Here is a 16757-nt window from a genome sequence, read left to right as displayed (position 1 = left end):
AATAATTTCAATTACTTGTTGAGATAGAGATCAGCCCTATTTGTCATTTAATGTACAGCCATCTGTCTCAAAAACATATAAATGTGCCTTGATTTCTAAGAGGAGGAACAGTTCTTGGAGCTTCCTGAGAGGCTGTTACTGGGTTATAATCCCCAATTTGGTTCAGATAAAATTTTCCATTTCTTTCTTAGATTAATGTTTCAGAGACATGTAAATACATGTTAAAATTTATTTTTCAACCAAATTAATAATGAGTTTGCATTTGAATTGAACACACTCAAGAATAGCTCATGATTTTGCCTATATTTTCTGGCATTTCTCTCACAGGATTTCACTTGTCATTGATTGCCTAAACTATGGGCTGTGTTTTTGCCTCAGTGCTTCTCTGAACTGTTGCATTTGCCACCTGTAGAAAGAAAAAACAAACAAACAAACAAAAAAACTGGAACTTATTCTCTTTAAATAGAAAAACATTTTCTGGATTGACAAGAGACTCGTTTCAATAATTACTAGGAAAGCATATTTTCATTATCCATTTATGAAACTAAGCAGGACACCGTGGGGCTCCTAGTCCTGGAAGCCTTTCTCTGTCACCCATTTCTTGTTTGTATGAAATAGGCTTCAGCTTCCATGACTTTCCCTGAGTTCCAAAGGGCAGGTTCAAACACTCGCTAATCAGGGAAGGGAGGAGATAGAGAGAGACAGGAGGAGCAGCCAAGAAACCATGGTGCAGCCTAGGGGCAGGGTCCTGGCTCCAACTCAAGGGATACACACAGCAATATTCTTCCTCAGAACTAAAACCACCCCAAAATGGAAAATGTTAACTACTTGATTAGGCATTGTTCATCATAGGGCATTGGAATGAAAACGTTGAAAGTCAAGAGATGTCTGGAGCAACAGGCAAATTTGGACTTGGTGTACAAAACGAAGCAGGGCAAAGGCTAACAGAGTCTTGTGAAGAGAATATACTGGTCATAGCAAACAATCTCTTCAAACAACACAAGAGACACTCTACACATGGACATCACCAGATGGTCAATAATGAAATTAGATTGATTATATTTTTTGCAGCTGAAGATAGAGACACTCTATACAATCAGCAAAAACAAGATGAAGAGCTGACTGTGGCTCAGATCAGGAGCTCCTTATTGTCAAATTCAGACTTAAATTGAAGAAAGTGTGAAAAACCATTAATCATTCAGGTACTCTCTAAATGAAACCCCTTGCTATTATACATGGAAATGACAAAAAGATTCAAGGGATTAGATCTGATAGACAGCATGTCTGAGGAACTGTGAAAGGAGGTTCATGAAATTGTACAGGAAGCAGTGATCAAGACCAACCCCAAGAAAAAGAAAGGCAAAATGGTTGTCTGAGGAGACCTTACAAATAGCTGAGAAAAGAAGAGAAGTTAAAGGCAAAGGAGAAAAAGAAAGATATATGCATCTGAATGCAAGTTCCAAAGAATAGCAAGGAGAGATAAGAAAGGTTTCCTCAGTGATCAATGCAAAGAAATAGAGGAAAACAGTAAAATGGGAAAGAATAGAGATCTCTTCAAGAAAATTAGACATACCAAGGGAATATTTCATACAAAGATGGGCACAATAATGAACAGAAACAGTATGGAACATAGAGAAACAGAAGATAATAAGAGATGGAAAGAATACACAGAAGAATCATACAAAAACTATCTTAAGGACCCAGATAATCACAGTGATGTGATCACTTACCAAGAGCCAGACATCCTGGAATGGGAAGTCAACTGAACCTTAGGAAGCATCACTATGATCAAAGCTAGTGGAGGTGATGGAATTCCAGTTGTGCTGTTTCAGATCTTAAAAGATGATGCTGTTGAGGGGCTGCATTCAGTATGCCAGCAAATTTGGAAAACTCAGCAGTGGCCGCAGGACACGAAAAGGTCAGTGTTCATCCTAATCCCAAAAAAAGGCAATGCCAAAGAATGTGCAACTACCACACAACTGCACTCATCTCACATGCTAGCAAAGTAATACTTAAAATTCTCCAAGCTACGCCAAAACAGTACATGAACTGAGAACTTCCAGATATTCAAGCTGGATTTAGAAAAAGCAGAGGAACCAGAAAGCAAATTGCCAGCATCTGCTGGATCATCAAAAAAGCAAGAGTGTTCCAGAAAAACTTCTACTTCTGCTTTATTGACTATGCCAAAGCCTTTTACTGTATGGATCACAACAAACTGGAAAAATCTACAAGAGATAGGAATATCAGACCACCTTACCTGCCTCCTAAGAAATCTCTATAAGGGTCAAAAAGCAACAGTTAAAATGGCTGGAATCAAAATTGCTGGGAGAAACATCAATACCTCAGATACACAGATGACACTACACTTATGGCAGAAAGCAAAGAGGAACTAAAGAGCCTCTTGATGAAAGTGAAAAAAGAGAGTGAAAAAGCTGGGTTAAAACTCACCATTCAAAAAGTGAAGATCATGGTGTCTGGTCCCATCACTTCATGGCAAATAGATGGGGGAACGATGGAAACAGTGAAAGACTTTATTTTCCTGGGCTCCAAAATCACTGCAGATGGTGACTGTAGCCATGAAATTAAAAGATGCTTGTTCCTTGTAAGGAAAGCCATGATAAACTTCAGTTCAGTTCAGTTCAGTGGCTCAGTCCCTTGGACTGCAGCATGCCAGGCCACCCCTGTCCATCACCAACTACTGGAGTTTATTCAAACTCATGTCCATTGAGTCAGTGATGCCATCCAACCATCTTATCCTCTATCATCCCCTTCTCCTCCCACCTTCAATCTTTCCATCATCATTAGGGTCTTTTCAAATGAGTCAGTTCTTTGCATCAGGTGGCCGAAATAGTGGAACTTCAGCTTCGACATCAGTGCTTCCAATGAATATTCACGACTGATTTCCTTTAGGATGGATGGGTTGGATCTTTTGCAGTCCAAGGGACTTTCAAGAGTCTTTTCCAACACCACAGTTCAAAAGCATCAATTCTTCAGCACTTGGCTTTCTTTATAGTCCAACTCTCACATCCATACATGACTACTGGGAAAACCATAACTTTGACTAGATGGACCTTTGTTGGCAAAGTAATGTCTCTGTTTTTCAATATGCTGTCTAGGTTAGTCATTACCTTCCTTCCAAGGAACAAGTGTCTTTTAATTACATGGCTGCAGTCACCATCTGCAGTGATTCTGGAGCCCAAGAAAATAAAGTTTCTAACTATTTTCACTGTTTACCTATCTATTTCCCATGAAGTGATGGGACCAGATGCCATGATCTTCGTTTCTGAATGTTGAACTTTAAGCCAATTTTTTCACTCTCTTCTTTCACTTTCATCAAGGGGCTCTTTAACTCTTCTTCACTTTCTGCTATAAGGGTGGTGTCACCTGAATAACTGAGGTTAGTGATATTTCTCCCAGCAATCTTGATTCCAGCCTGTGCTTCTTCCAACCCAGCATTTCACATGATGTACTCTGCATAGAAGTTAAATAAGCAGAGTGACAATATACAGCCTTGACGTACTTCATTCCTGATTTGGAAAAATTCTGTGGTTCCATGTCCAGTTCTGACTGTTGCTTCCTGATCTGCATACAGATTTTTCAGGAGGCAGGTCAGGTGGTCTGGTATTGCCATCTCTTTTGGAATTTTCCAGTTTATTGTGATCCACACAGTCAAAGGCACTGGCATAGTCAATAAAGCAAAAATAGATGTTTTCCTGGAACTCTCTTGCTTTTTCCATGATCCAGCAGATGTTGGCAATTTGAACTCTGAGTCCTATGCCTTTTCTAAATCCAGCTTGAACATCTAGAAGTTCATGGTTCACGTATTGTTGAAGCCTGGCTTGGAGAATTTTGAGCATTACTTTACTAGAGTGTGAGATGAATGCAGTTGTGTGGTAGTTTGAGCAATTTCCTTATGATTGAGAGAGAAGGCAATGGCAATCCACTCCAGTACTCTTGTCTGGAAAATCCCATGGATGGAGGAGCCTGGTAGGCTGCAGTCCATGGGGTCACGAAGAGTCAGACACGACTAAGCAACTTCTCTTTCACTTTCATGCATTGGAGAAGGAAAGGGCAACCCACTCCAGTGTTCCTGCCTGGAGAATCCCAGGGACAGGGGAGCCTGGTGGGCTGCCATCTATGGGGTCACACAGAGTCAGATACGGCTGAAGTGACTTAGCAGCAGCATACAGGGGAAGTGAGAAATAGATTTAAGGGACTAGATCTGATAGATAGTGTGTCTGATGAACTGTGGATGGAAGTTCGTGACACTGTACAGGAGAATCCCAGGGACAGGGGAGCCTGGTGGGCTGCCATCTATGGGGTCACACAGAGTCAGATACGGCTGAAGTGACTTAGCAGCAGCATACAGGGGAAGTGAGAAATAGATTTAAGGGACTAGATCTGATAGATAGTGTGTCTGATGAACTGTGGATGGAAGTTCGTGACACTGTACAGGAGACAGAGATCAAGAACATCCCCATGGAAAAGAAATGTGAAAAAGCAAAATGGCTGTCTGGGGAAGCCTTACAAATAGCTGTGAAATGAAGAGAAGTGAAAAGCAAAGGAGAAAAGGAAAGATATAAACTTCTAAACACAGAGTTCCAAAGAATAGCAAGAAAGATAAGAAAGACTTCCTCAGTGATCAATGCAAAGAAATAGAGGAAAACAACAGAATGGGAAAGACTAGAGATCTCTTCAAGAAAATTAGAGATACCAAGGGGATATTTCATGCAAAGATGGGCTCGATAAAGGACAGAAATGGTACGGACCTAACAGAAGCAGAAGATATTAAGAAGAGGTGGCAAGAATACACAGAAGAACTGTACGAAAAAGATCTTCACAACCAAGATAATCACAATGGTGTGATCATTCACCTAGAGCCAGACAACCTGGAATGTGAAGTCAAGTGGGCCTTAGAAAGCATCACTACGAACAAAGCTAGTGGAGGTAATGGAATTCCAGTGGAGCTGTTTCAAATCCTGAAAGATGATGCTGTGAAAGTGCTGCACTCAATATGCCAGCAAATTTGGAAAACTCAGCAGTGGCCGCAGGACTGGAAAAGGTCAGTTTTCATCCCAATCCCAGAGAAAGGCAATGCCACAGAATGCTCAAACTACCGCACAATGCACTCATCTCACACTCTAGTAAAGAAATGCTCAAAATTCTCCAAGCCAGGCTTCAGCAGTATGTGAACTGTGAACTTCCAGATATTCAAGCTGGTTTTAGAAAAGGCAGAAGAACCAGAGATCAAATTGCCAACATTCACTGGATCATGGAAAAAGCAAGAGAGTTCCAGAAAAACATCTATTTTTGCTTTATTGACTATGCCAAGGCCTTTGACTGTGTGGATCACAATAAACTGTGGAAAATTCTGAAAGAGATGGGAATACCAGATCATCTGACCTGCCTCTTGAGAAATCTGTATGCAGGTCAGGAAGCAACAGTTAGAAATGGACATGGAACAACAGACTGGTTTCAAATAGGAAAGGGAATTCGTCAAGGCTGTATATTGTCACTCTGCTTATTTAACTTATATGCAGAGGACATCATGAGAAACGCTGGGCTGGAAGAAGCACAAGCTGGAATCAAGATTGCCAGGAAAAATATCAATAACCTCAGATATGCAGATGACACCACCCTTATGGCAGAAAGTGAAGAGGAACTAAAAAGCCTCTTGATGAAAGTGAAAGTGGAGAGTGAAAAAGTTGGCTTAAACCTCAACATTCAGAAAATGAAGATCATGGCATCCGGTCCCATCATTTCATGGGAAATAGATGGGGAAACAGTGGAAACATTGTCAGACTTTTTTTTTTTTTTTGGCTCCAAAATCACTGCAGATGGTGATTGCAGGCAAGAAATTAAAAGACACTTACTCCTTGGAAGGAAAGTTATGACCAACCTAGATAGCATATTCAAAAGCAGAGACATTACTTTGCCAACAAAGGTCCATCTAGTCAAGGTTATGGTTTTTCCAGTAGTCATGTATGGATGTGAGAGTTGAACTGTGAAGAAAGCTGAGTGCTGAAGAATTGATGCTTTTGAACTGTGGTGTTGGAGAAGACTCTTGAGAGTCCCTTGGACTGCAAGGAGATCCAACTAGTCCATTCTGAAGGAAATCAGTCCTGGGTGTTCTTTGGAAGGAATGATGCTAAAGCTGAAACTCCAGTACTTTGGCCACCTCATGGGAAGAGTTGACTCATTGGAAAAGACTTTCATGCTGGGAGGGATTAGGGGCAGGAGAAGGGGTGACAGAGGACGAGATGGCTGGATGGCATCACCAACTCAATGGACATGGGTTTGGATGAATTCCGGGAGTTGGTGATGGACAGGGACGCCTGGCATGTTGCAGTTCATGGGGTTGCAAAGAGTCGGACACGACTGAGCAACTGAACTGAACTGAACTAAACTGAATGATCTAGTGTTTTTCCCTACTTCCTTCAATTTATGTCTGTATTTGGCCATAAAGAGTTCATGATGTGAGCCACAGTCAGCTCCTGGTCTTATTTTTGCTGACTGTATAGAATTTCTTCATCTTTGGTTGCAAACAATATAATCAATCTAATTTTGATACTGATCATCTGGTGATGTCCAAGTGTAGAGTCTTCTCTTCTGTTTTTGGAAGAGGGTGTTTGCTATGACCGGTGTGTTCTCTTGGCAAAACTCTATTAGGCTTTGCCAGGCTTCATTCTGTACTCCAAGGCCAAATTAGCCTGTTACTCCAGGTATTTCTTGACTTCTTACTTTTGCATTCCAGTCTCCTATAAAAAAATGGACATCTTTTGTGGATGATAGTCCTAGAAGGTCTTGTAACTCTTCATAGAGTCATTCAACTAGCTTCTTCAGTATTACTGTTTGGGGCATAAACTTGGATTACTATGATATTGAATGGATTGCCTCCGAAACAAACAGAGATCATTCTGTCGCTTTTGAGATTGCATCCAAGTACTGCATTTTAGATTCTCTTGTTGACTATGATGGTTATTCCATTTCTTCTAAGGATTCCTGCCCACAGCAGTAGATAAAATGGTCATCTGAGTTAAATTCACCCTTTCCAGTCCATTTAGTTGCTAATTTTTAAAATGTTGACGTTCACTCTTGCCATCTCCTGTTTGACCACTTCCAATTTGCCTTGATTCATGGACCTAACATTCCAGGTTCCTATGCAATATTGCTCTTTACAGTATTGTAGTTTACCTCCATCACCAGTCACATCCACGACTGGGTGTTGCGTTTGCTTTGGCTCCACCTCTTCAGTCTTTCTGGAATTATTTCTCCACTGATCTCTAGTAGCATATTGAGAATCTACCGACTTGGGGAGTTCATCTTTCAGTGTCCTGTCTTTTTGCCTTTTCATACTGTTCATGGGGTTCTTAAGGCAAGAATACTGAAGTGGTTTGCCATTGCTTTCTCCAGTAGACCATGTTTTGTCAGAATTCTCCACCATGACCCATCTGTCTTGGGTGGCCTTACATGGCATGGCTCATAGTTTCATTGAGTTAGACAAGGCTGTGGTCCATATGATGTGATTGGTTAGTATTCTGTGATTGTGGTTTTCATTCTGTCTGCCCTCTGATGGAGAGAGATTAGAAGCTTATGGAAGCTTCCTGATGGGAGAGACTGACTGAGGGGGAAATTGGGTCTTGTTTTGATGAGCGAAGCCATGCTCAGTAAATCTTTAATCAATTTTCTGTTGATGGGTGGAGCTGTGGTCCCCCCCCCTGTTGTTTACCTGGTGCCAGACTATTGTGGAGGTAATGAAGATACTGGTGACCTCCTTCAAAAGGTCCCATGAAAACACTGCTTCACTAAGTGCCCTTGACCCTGCAGCAGGCCACTGCTGACCCACGCCTCCACCAGATACTCCTGGACACTCATGGGCAAGTCTGGGTCAGTCTCTTGTGAGGTCACTGCTCCTTTCTCCTGGGTCCACCCTTACATCCAAGGGCAGAGAAACCCCAGCAAGCCAGTAGGCGCTGGAGCAGCTGCTGCATGGCACTGAGATGACTGTGAGGAGATACCCCACATCCAAAGGCAAAGGAGAAGCCCCAGAAAGATGGTAGGAGGGGCGAAATCACGTTTAGAATCAAACTGTGCTTGAGTGTCTCCTGAGGAGGTACAGGTCACCTGTGGGCTGCTAAAAGGGCAGGGGCTCTGGCTGCAGCAGACCTGGGTATGGCATTAGCCCTCTTGGAGGAGGTCACCATTAAGCCACCACAGAGCTGCCAGAACTTTACAGGACTGGGGAAACAGACTCTTAGAGGGCACAAACAGAACCTTGTGTGCACCAGGACCCAGAGACTCCGCAGAGACTGAGATAGAATTGTGTTGTAGTATCTCCTGAGGAGGTACGAGTCAGCAGCGGACTGCCGCAGAGGCAGGGTCTCTGGGTGCATCAGACCTGGGTATGGCATAACCCCTCTTGGAGGAGGTCACCATTAACCCCACCATAGAGCTACCAGAACTTACACAGGACTGGGTAAATAGACTCTTGGAGGGCAAAAACAGAACGTCATGATAAGTCTAGACAGCATATTAAAAAGCTTAGAGATATTACTTTTCCAACAAAGATCTGTCTAGTCAAAGGTATGGCTTTTCCAGTAGTCATATGTGGATGTGAGTTGGACTGTAAAGAAAGCTGAGCACCGAAGAATGGATGCTGTTGAACTGTGGTGTTGAAGAAGACTCTTAAGAGTCCCTTGGACTGCAAGAAGATCAAACCAGTCCATCATAAAGGAAATCAGTCCTGAATATTCATTTGAAGGACTGATGATGAAGCTGAAGTTCCAATCCTTTGGCCACCTGATGCGAAGAACTGACTCATTGGAAAAGACCCTGATGCTGGGAAAGATTGAAGGTGGGAGGAGAAGGGGATGAGAGAGGATGAGATGATTGGATGGCATCACTGACTCAATGGACATGAGTTTGAGTAAGCTCCGGGAGATGGTGATGGACAGAGAAGTCTGGCTTGCTTCATCCATGGGGTTACAAAGAGTCAGAAACAACTTAGCCATTGAACTGAACTGCACATTACAGAGAGAATGTCACAGTTTGATAACTCCTGAGAAACACAAAAACTCATTAGGAGACCTATTGAGGCCCAATTGAAAAAATGAAGCCCTGCACATACCCTGATCATTATCAGCAATCCCCACTTTTGAACCATTGCTATAAAATTCTCACCAAATCCCCCCAGTGTTGAGACACACAGTTTTGAGGGCAGGAGCTGGCTATGTCCTCCTTTGCTTGGCAAAGCAATAAAGCTTTTCTTTTCTATGTCACCCCAAACTCTGTCTCTGAGATTTGCCTCAGCACCAGTGCAAGGAGGCCGAGTTTTCAGCATCAGTTCCATGATCATCCTCTTCTCAACAGTCTCTCCTAGAAATAGTTGCCTATTGTGGCTGATTGTGAGCACTGCAGAGCAGAGACGACTGATGTGGATGTGCAAGGGGAGGTGTGTGTGTGCAGGTCTGGCTCAGATGAAGAAACCGTCATTGGACTGTACATCAAAGGAAAACTGCTGTGATTCAGTCAAGAAATTTCATTTCAAATTAGACACATGAAGTGACACCTTTAGGATTTACGTATGGCTTTATTTCCTGCAGATTTCCTTCCTTAAGCCAGAAAGACCAAATATACCATTGTCTATAATTATCTACCTTTCTTTCTGTTTGAACAATGCCTGGTTGCCTAGGAACTGGCATGACAGGTATGCCATAAATACATCTTCAAATCATCTTTTATTTTTCTGGATCAATTTTTCCCCCACATTGTTGCTATTGTTATGAAAGTTCATTAAAATACATGCCCTATTGTGCATGGGTTTGTTTGGAATATGTATACACTATGTATGACCAACTGAGAATGAATAAAATATTCTAGTTTCCATTTGTTTTTCAATTTATTATTTGACATAAGCTGGCTTTTGTGAAAAGCAGTTATTTATGTATCAAGAAAAAAATATGGAGTTAAACGGTGGTTTATCTAGCATGCTATCAGCCAGAGCTTTTCTGATAATTTCTCCTACACACAGAGTGATGAAAACTAATGTTTATGATAACTATATTGAACAAATAATAACCCTGAAATATCACAGAATTAACCAATTAATCCAATCCCATAAGTTCATGCACCAGGAAAGAGAGTCTCTGAAAGATTATCTGCCCCCAACCTATGGTAAGCTATGGGCCTGGGACTGGCGTTCTGACAACCCTTGGAAAGTAATCAGGATCTCATCCTTGGCCTAGAATTGTCTTCCCTCCACAAGTGTTGTCTCTTCTCAATTATCCTCAATTGTGAATTGCTCAATTAGAACCAGAAGTTATCTCTGTGGTTTTTGAATGTCAAAAACATTTTCCTATCTATATCTTTTATTGTTATACATAGTCACAATGATAACTCATTTAATAGATAATATTTCTTTTAATACCTTCTGTATCCTCAGAATCCTCCATATTGAATATCATTTTTCTTTGGTTAAACCTTTTATTATGCCATTTTTGCCTGCAACAGAATATATAGAAGCATACGTAAGTTAGGTAGGGAATATACAAACATTCATGCATTCACTGTATAATATGAACAGGCATCAATTCGCTTTCGCTGAAGCTGCCTGTGGGTTTGTTTCTTTGTGTTCCTCATCTTTCTTAGTATTAAGTGTCTTGGTCATTCTTGGGTCTTCAAAAATTCCTAATCTGTACAGGGTACATAATAACTCTGTCCAGTGAAATTAAATAGGAAAAATTTCCTTTATTATTCTGTATTCATAGATTAATTTATTCATGGAAACTATCATTCATTCAGCCTTTAATGAATACTGATGCTCTTCCAAGTCCTTCCTGTGCCAGGAGATAAGAAGTGATATTATATCACATTAAGTAATGTAATTTTATGGATTCTAGAATAGATGACATATACAATTAATTTCTCTATTTTTCTCAAGATATTTTAACTACTAGCAAAGCCATAAACTGCAATAGTACATTGTACATTTATTTTGCCTTTAAACACTAATGTGCTTAGTCACTCAGTCGTGTCCAACTCTTTGCAATCCAATGGACTGTAGCTTGCTAGGCTCCTCTGTCCATGGAATTCTCCAGGCAAGAATACTGGAGTTGTTGCCATTCCCTTCTCCAGGGGATCTTCCTGAACCAGGGACTGAACCCAGGTCTCCCACATTGCAGGTGGATTCTTTACTGTCTAAGTCACCAGGGAGTTCAGTTCAGTTCAGTCGCTCAGTCATGTCCGACTCTTTGCGACCCCATGAATTGCAGCATGCCAGGCCTCCCTGTCCATCACCAACTCCCGGAGTTCACTCAGACTCACATCCATTGAGTCAATGATGCCATCCAGCCATCTCATCCTCTGTCGTCCCCTTCTCCTCCTGCCCCAAATCCCTCCCAGCATCAGAGTCTTTTCCAATGAGTCAACTCTTCTCATGAGGTGGCCAAAGTACTGGAGTTTCAGCTTCAGCATCATTCCTTCCAAAGAAATCCCAGGGTTGATCTCCTTCAGAATGGACTGGTTGGATCTCCTTGCAGTCCATGGGACTCTCAAGAGTCTTCTCCAACACCACACTTCAAAAGCATCAATTCTTCGGTGCTCAGCCTTCTTCACAGTCCAACTCTCACATCCATACATGACCACAGGAAAAACCATAGCCTTGACTAGGTGGACCTTAGTCGGCAAACTAATGTCTCTGCTTTTGAATATACTATCTAGGTTGGTCATAACTTTTCTTCCAAGGAGTAAGCGTCTTTTAATTTCATGGCTGCAGTCACCATCTGCAGTGATTCTGGAGCCCAAAAAAATAAAGTCTGACACTGTTTCCACTGTTTCCCCATCTATTTTCCATGAAGTGATGGGACCGGATGCCATGATCTTCGTTTTCTGATGCTGAGCTTTAAGCCAACTTTTTCACTCCTCTTTCACTTTCGTCAAGAGGCTTTTTAGCACCTCTTCACTTTCTGCCATAAGGGTGGTGTCATCTGCATATCTCACATTAGTGATATTTCTCCCGGCAATCTTGATTCCAGCTTGTGTTTCTTCCAGTCCAGCATTTCTCATGATGTACTCTGCATATAAGTTAAATAAGCAGGGTGACAATATACAGCCTTGACTTACTCCTTTTCCTATTTGGAACCGGTCTGTTGTTCCATGTCCAGTTCTAGCTGTTGCTTCCTGACCTGCATACAGATTTCTCAAGAGGCAGGTCAGGTGGTCTGGTATTCCCATCTTTTTCAGAATTTTCTAACAGTTTATTGTGATCCACACAGTCAAAGGCTTTGGCATAGTCAATAAAGCAGAAATAGATGTTTTTCTGACACTCTCTTGCTTTTTCAATGATCCAGCAGATGTTAGCAATTTGATCTCTGGTTCCTCTGCCTTTTCTAAAACCAGCTTGAACATCAGGAAGTTCATGGTTCACATATTGTTGAAGCTTGGCATGGAGAATTTTGAGCATTACTTTACTAGCGTGTGAGATGAGTGTAATTGTGTGGTAGTTTGAGCATTCTTTGGCATTGCCTTTCTTTGGGATTGGAATGAAAACTGACCTTTTCCAGTCCTGTGGCCACTGCTGAGTTTTCCAAATTTGCTGGTATATTGAGTGCAGCACTTTGACAGCATCATCTTTCAGGATTTGAAATAGCTCCACTGGAAGTTTCTTAAAAATTCATCAGTTATTGAAAATTTACTACATGCTAGACACTCCATGATTGCCATATCTTTTAATTTTTTTGTCAGTTATGTAATACACATTTTGTATTACATGCGGTATGTGAATTGCTGTACCAAACACTACAAATATCAGGGAAAACAACAAAAAAAGAGGTTTATTTCCTGCTTATTTCCCTGTCTTAGAGCAGTCTGAAACCTAGTGTTTCCATGCTTCTTTAAGCTACTGTCTCTACCATTTCTACCTTTAGCCTTCACTTCCTTCTTTGGGTCATTTGCTTGCAGCTGGCTAACCAGAGAAGAAAACAGGTGGACAGGCTCCTAGGATATTTCAGGAGCCAGAACTTGGAAACAGCATACCGTGTTCTGCTCACATACCACTGGCCGAATGAATAACAGCATCGATTTAATTCAAAGGGAGCTAGAAAGTAGAGTTTACTTGTGTCCCCACAGGAAACGAAGTATTTGGGAAAGTGGCATTCTCTGCCCCAGTTAGGTGCTACTGTTATTTGCAGTGCGTACTTGAGAAAAGCAAGGATTAGAAACATAAAATGACTTGGTCATGGTGCTCTAACTCAGACACGACTCCTTTACTCTCTATGTAATACTACCTCTTAGCGAGCTAGATCTTGGACAAATCAGTGTTCATTACACTGGCATGTAACACTGTCCAACCAACAGAGAAAACATGAATGGATTTCTTTTAGAATTTGAATGACTGCTTGCCTATTTTTCTAAAAATAAAGCAGCATACCCACCTCTCATCTTTTTTTTTTCTTTTCTGTCTCATTGACTTCCAAGCAAATGATTTTAAATTGAATGGAAACTAATTATTTGTTTTAACTACATCAGTTATAATTAATTATTGGGCAATTTGAACTTTTTCTGATTTTGTTTGGTGGAATTTAGAGTCAGAGTTAAATATAACATCTCTGGTTGATGACTAAATTAAAAGAAATTATGGCTGGCTCATCTCCATGTGTAATTAGGCCATCAATATGAGGTGCCTCCAACTTTGAATTAATTTAATTTTCTCTTTGTAAACTCTGTTGATGCTTTGCAATGACTTAGGACTAGCTAAAATGATAAAGGAAAATAATCTAATTCTTCATTTTCATGATAGTGCCAGACACTTCAATTCAATTTTGGTGCAGAGCTGATTTCTCACATTTAGTTGAATATCTTTCAACAGTAATCCTTCATCTATAAGTATTATATGAGATTATCCTCGTTCACCTTGGAATTGTATAAAATATTCTAGTTTATTAATTTTTAGCATTAAGAATATTTAATATTCTTAACTAGAATACTTAATATTCCAGAATTTTAGCACCAGAAAAGGACAGTCTGAAACTAAAGTGTTAAGATAGAATTCAAGTGAGTCCTATGTGCTCTCTTTTTAGCAGAATTATTTAATGTATCACTTTGATAAGCTCAAATTCATGTTAGGACTTTTTAAATATCTGGCAGCATTTTTTATTGTTGTTTGATTCACAGAGCTGTTCTGAAGTTTGTTTTTCCTTTTAGAGTTGGAGAGGAATATGATAAAGACAGGGCTTCCCAGGTGGCACTAGTAGTGTTAAAGAACCCACCTGCCAACGCAGAGGATGTAAGAGATACAGGTTCAGTCCCTGGGTTGGGAAGATCCCCTGGAGGAGGGCATGGCAACCCACTCCAATATTCTTGTCTAGAGAAATTCATGGACAGAGGAGCCTGGCGGGCTACAGTCCATGGGGTCGCAGAGTCAGACATGACTGAAAGTGACTTAGCATGCACACATACATGATAAACAGAGCAAATTTACACCTAACTTGATACAGAGTCTTTGAGAAATTGCTAAATGTCTCATAGGCTCCTTTGTTGGCAGGTACAGCATAATTATATTGGCTTCTGTGTCACAAAGAACAAGATTAGTTAACTGATCATATATATATATATTATCTGTATATATGATTTTATTCTGGGTACCCCTCAGCCAAAATGCAAGGATGGTCTTGTGGGTTGAAGTGAGACTCCTAGAAAGATATACTGAAGTTCTAGTCATATGGACTATGACTTTATTTGGAATAGGTTTTTGCAGATGTAAGCAAATGAACATATGGTGAGCCCTAACCCAATATGACTGGTGACTGCCAGGAGGAGGGAAGATTGATACAAGACAGAGAGAGAAAACACCCTATGCTGCCAGAAGTAGAGATGGGAGTGATGAAGCTGCAAGCCACGAGAGCCTGAACCAGAAGCTCGGAAGAGGCAGGAAAGGAACCTACTCAGGGTTCCCATGGAGCCAATAACTCGAAGTCCAGCCATTGTGGGTTTTAGACCCTTGCATTGGTTCCACCAGGTAACTCCCAGGAAGGTCTGCAACCAACATTGGCTTTAAAAGCAACACACACACACACACACACACACACACACACAAATACAGTGAATTAAAGACCCAAGGGTTGTTCTCCTCCCTCTCTTTTTATTCTGATAATGGGCAGGGTGCTGGAATTAGTATCAAAGTTGGCTGCTTTACAAAGACTTCAGTTCAGTACAGTCAGTCGTGTCCGACTCTTTGCGACCCCATGAATCGCAGCACGCCAGGCCTCCCTGCCCATCACCAACTCCTGGAGTTCACTCAGACTCACGTCCATCGAGTCAGTGATGTCATCCAGCCATCTCATCCTCTGTCGTCCCCTTCTCCTCCTGCCCCAAATCCCTCCCAGCATCAGAGTCTTTTCCAATGAGTCAACTCCTCACATGAGGTGGCCAAAGTACTGGAGTTTCAGCTTTAGCATCATTCCTTCCAAAGAAATCCCAGGGCTGATCTCCTTCAGAATGGACTGGTTGGATCTCCTTGCAGTCCAAGGGACTCTCAAGAGTCTTCTCCAACACCACACTTCAAAAGCAACAATTCTTCGGCGCTCAGCTTTCTTCACAGTCCAACTCTCACATCCATACATGACCACTGGAAAAAGCCATAGCCTTGACTAGACGGACCTTTGTTGGCAAAATAATGTCTCTGCTTTTGAATATGCTATCTAGGTTGGTCATAACTTTTCTTCCAAGGAGTAAGCGTCTTTTAATTTCATGGCTGCAGTCACCATCTGCAGTGATTTTGGAGCCCCCCAAAATAAACTCTGACACTGTTTCCACTGTTTCCCCATCTATTCATAATCCTGCCGAAGCAGGATTTCCCATGAATTGAGGTTAAAAGTTTAAGAAACTAAGCAAGGCATCTGCTTCCTTCTCGTACAAACCTCGTTTTACTTTCCGGTTAGGTATCTGTAGTTTCCTTGACTTCCCAGGAAGCTAAGTCAACCTCCTTTCTGAGATCCAAGGTTTGAGAGAGATGAGAGAGGTTGGAATCCCTGGGACAGGCACCTGAGCAGTCAGCGTCAGAACCAGTACGACCACGAGACTGCAGTAACACTTGTCAGCACTAGATGGCGCCATGGAAGAGCCTGCAGATGGCCCATCCCTGTATCAAGGAGTCACATAAGCTTATCATCTGTGGGTTTCCCAGGTGCAGCGGTCAAGAATCTGCCTGCCAGTGCAGGAGACGCAAAAGACCCAGGTTTGCTCCCTGAGTCGGGAAGATTCCCTGGAGTAGGAAATGGCAACCCACTCCGGTATTCTTGCCTGGAAAATGCACCACTTGCTCTAGGTAGCCAGCACCTTGTCCATAAAGCAAAACTGTTGTTTTGTCTGTTTGAGGTCTGGGGCAGTGTTCAGCCCAGGCCACAGAGATCATGGAATTCATAATCCTGCTGAAGCAGAAAGATTTAGGCAACAATACTGGATGGTATGTTGATGCTGAAGAAAAGAAAATCCCAGGACAAGTCACTTTGGTATGTCCACCCCCACCCCTTCCCAGCTAAGATAGTAATGTTACTCCTGCTGCTGCTGCTGCTAGGTCGCTTCAGTCGTGTCCAACTCTGTGCAACCCCATAGATGGCAGCCCATTCCTGGGATTCTCCAGGCAAGAATACTGGAGTGGGCTGCCATTTCCGTCTCCAATGCATGCATGCATGCTAAGTCATGTCAGTCATGTCCGATTCTATGCGACCCTATGGACAGCAGCCCACCAGGCTCCTCTGTCC

Source organism: Ovis canadensis, chromosome 1 (genome assembly GCF_042477335.2).
Source record: "Ovis canadensis isolate MfBH-ARS-UI-01 breed Bighorn chromosome 1, ARS-UI_OviCan_v2, whole genome shotgun sequence".
Taxonomy (NCBI): Eukaryota; Metazoa; Chordata; class Mammalia; order Artiodactyla; family Bovidae; genus Ovis; species Ovis canadensis.
Note: the sequence above shows the minus strand (reverse complement) of the source record.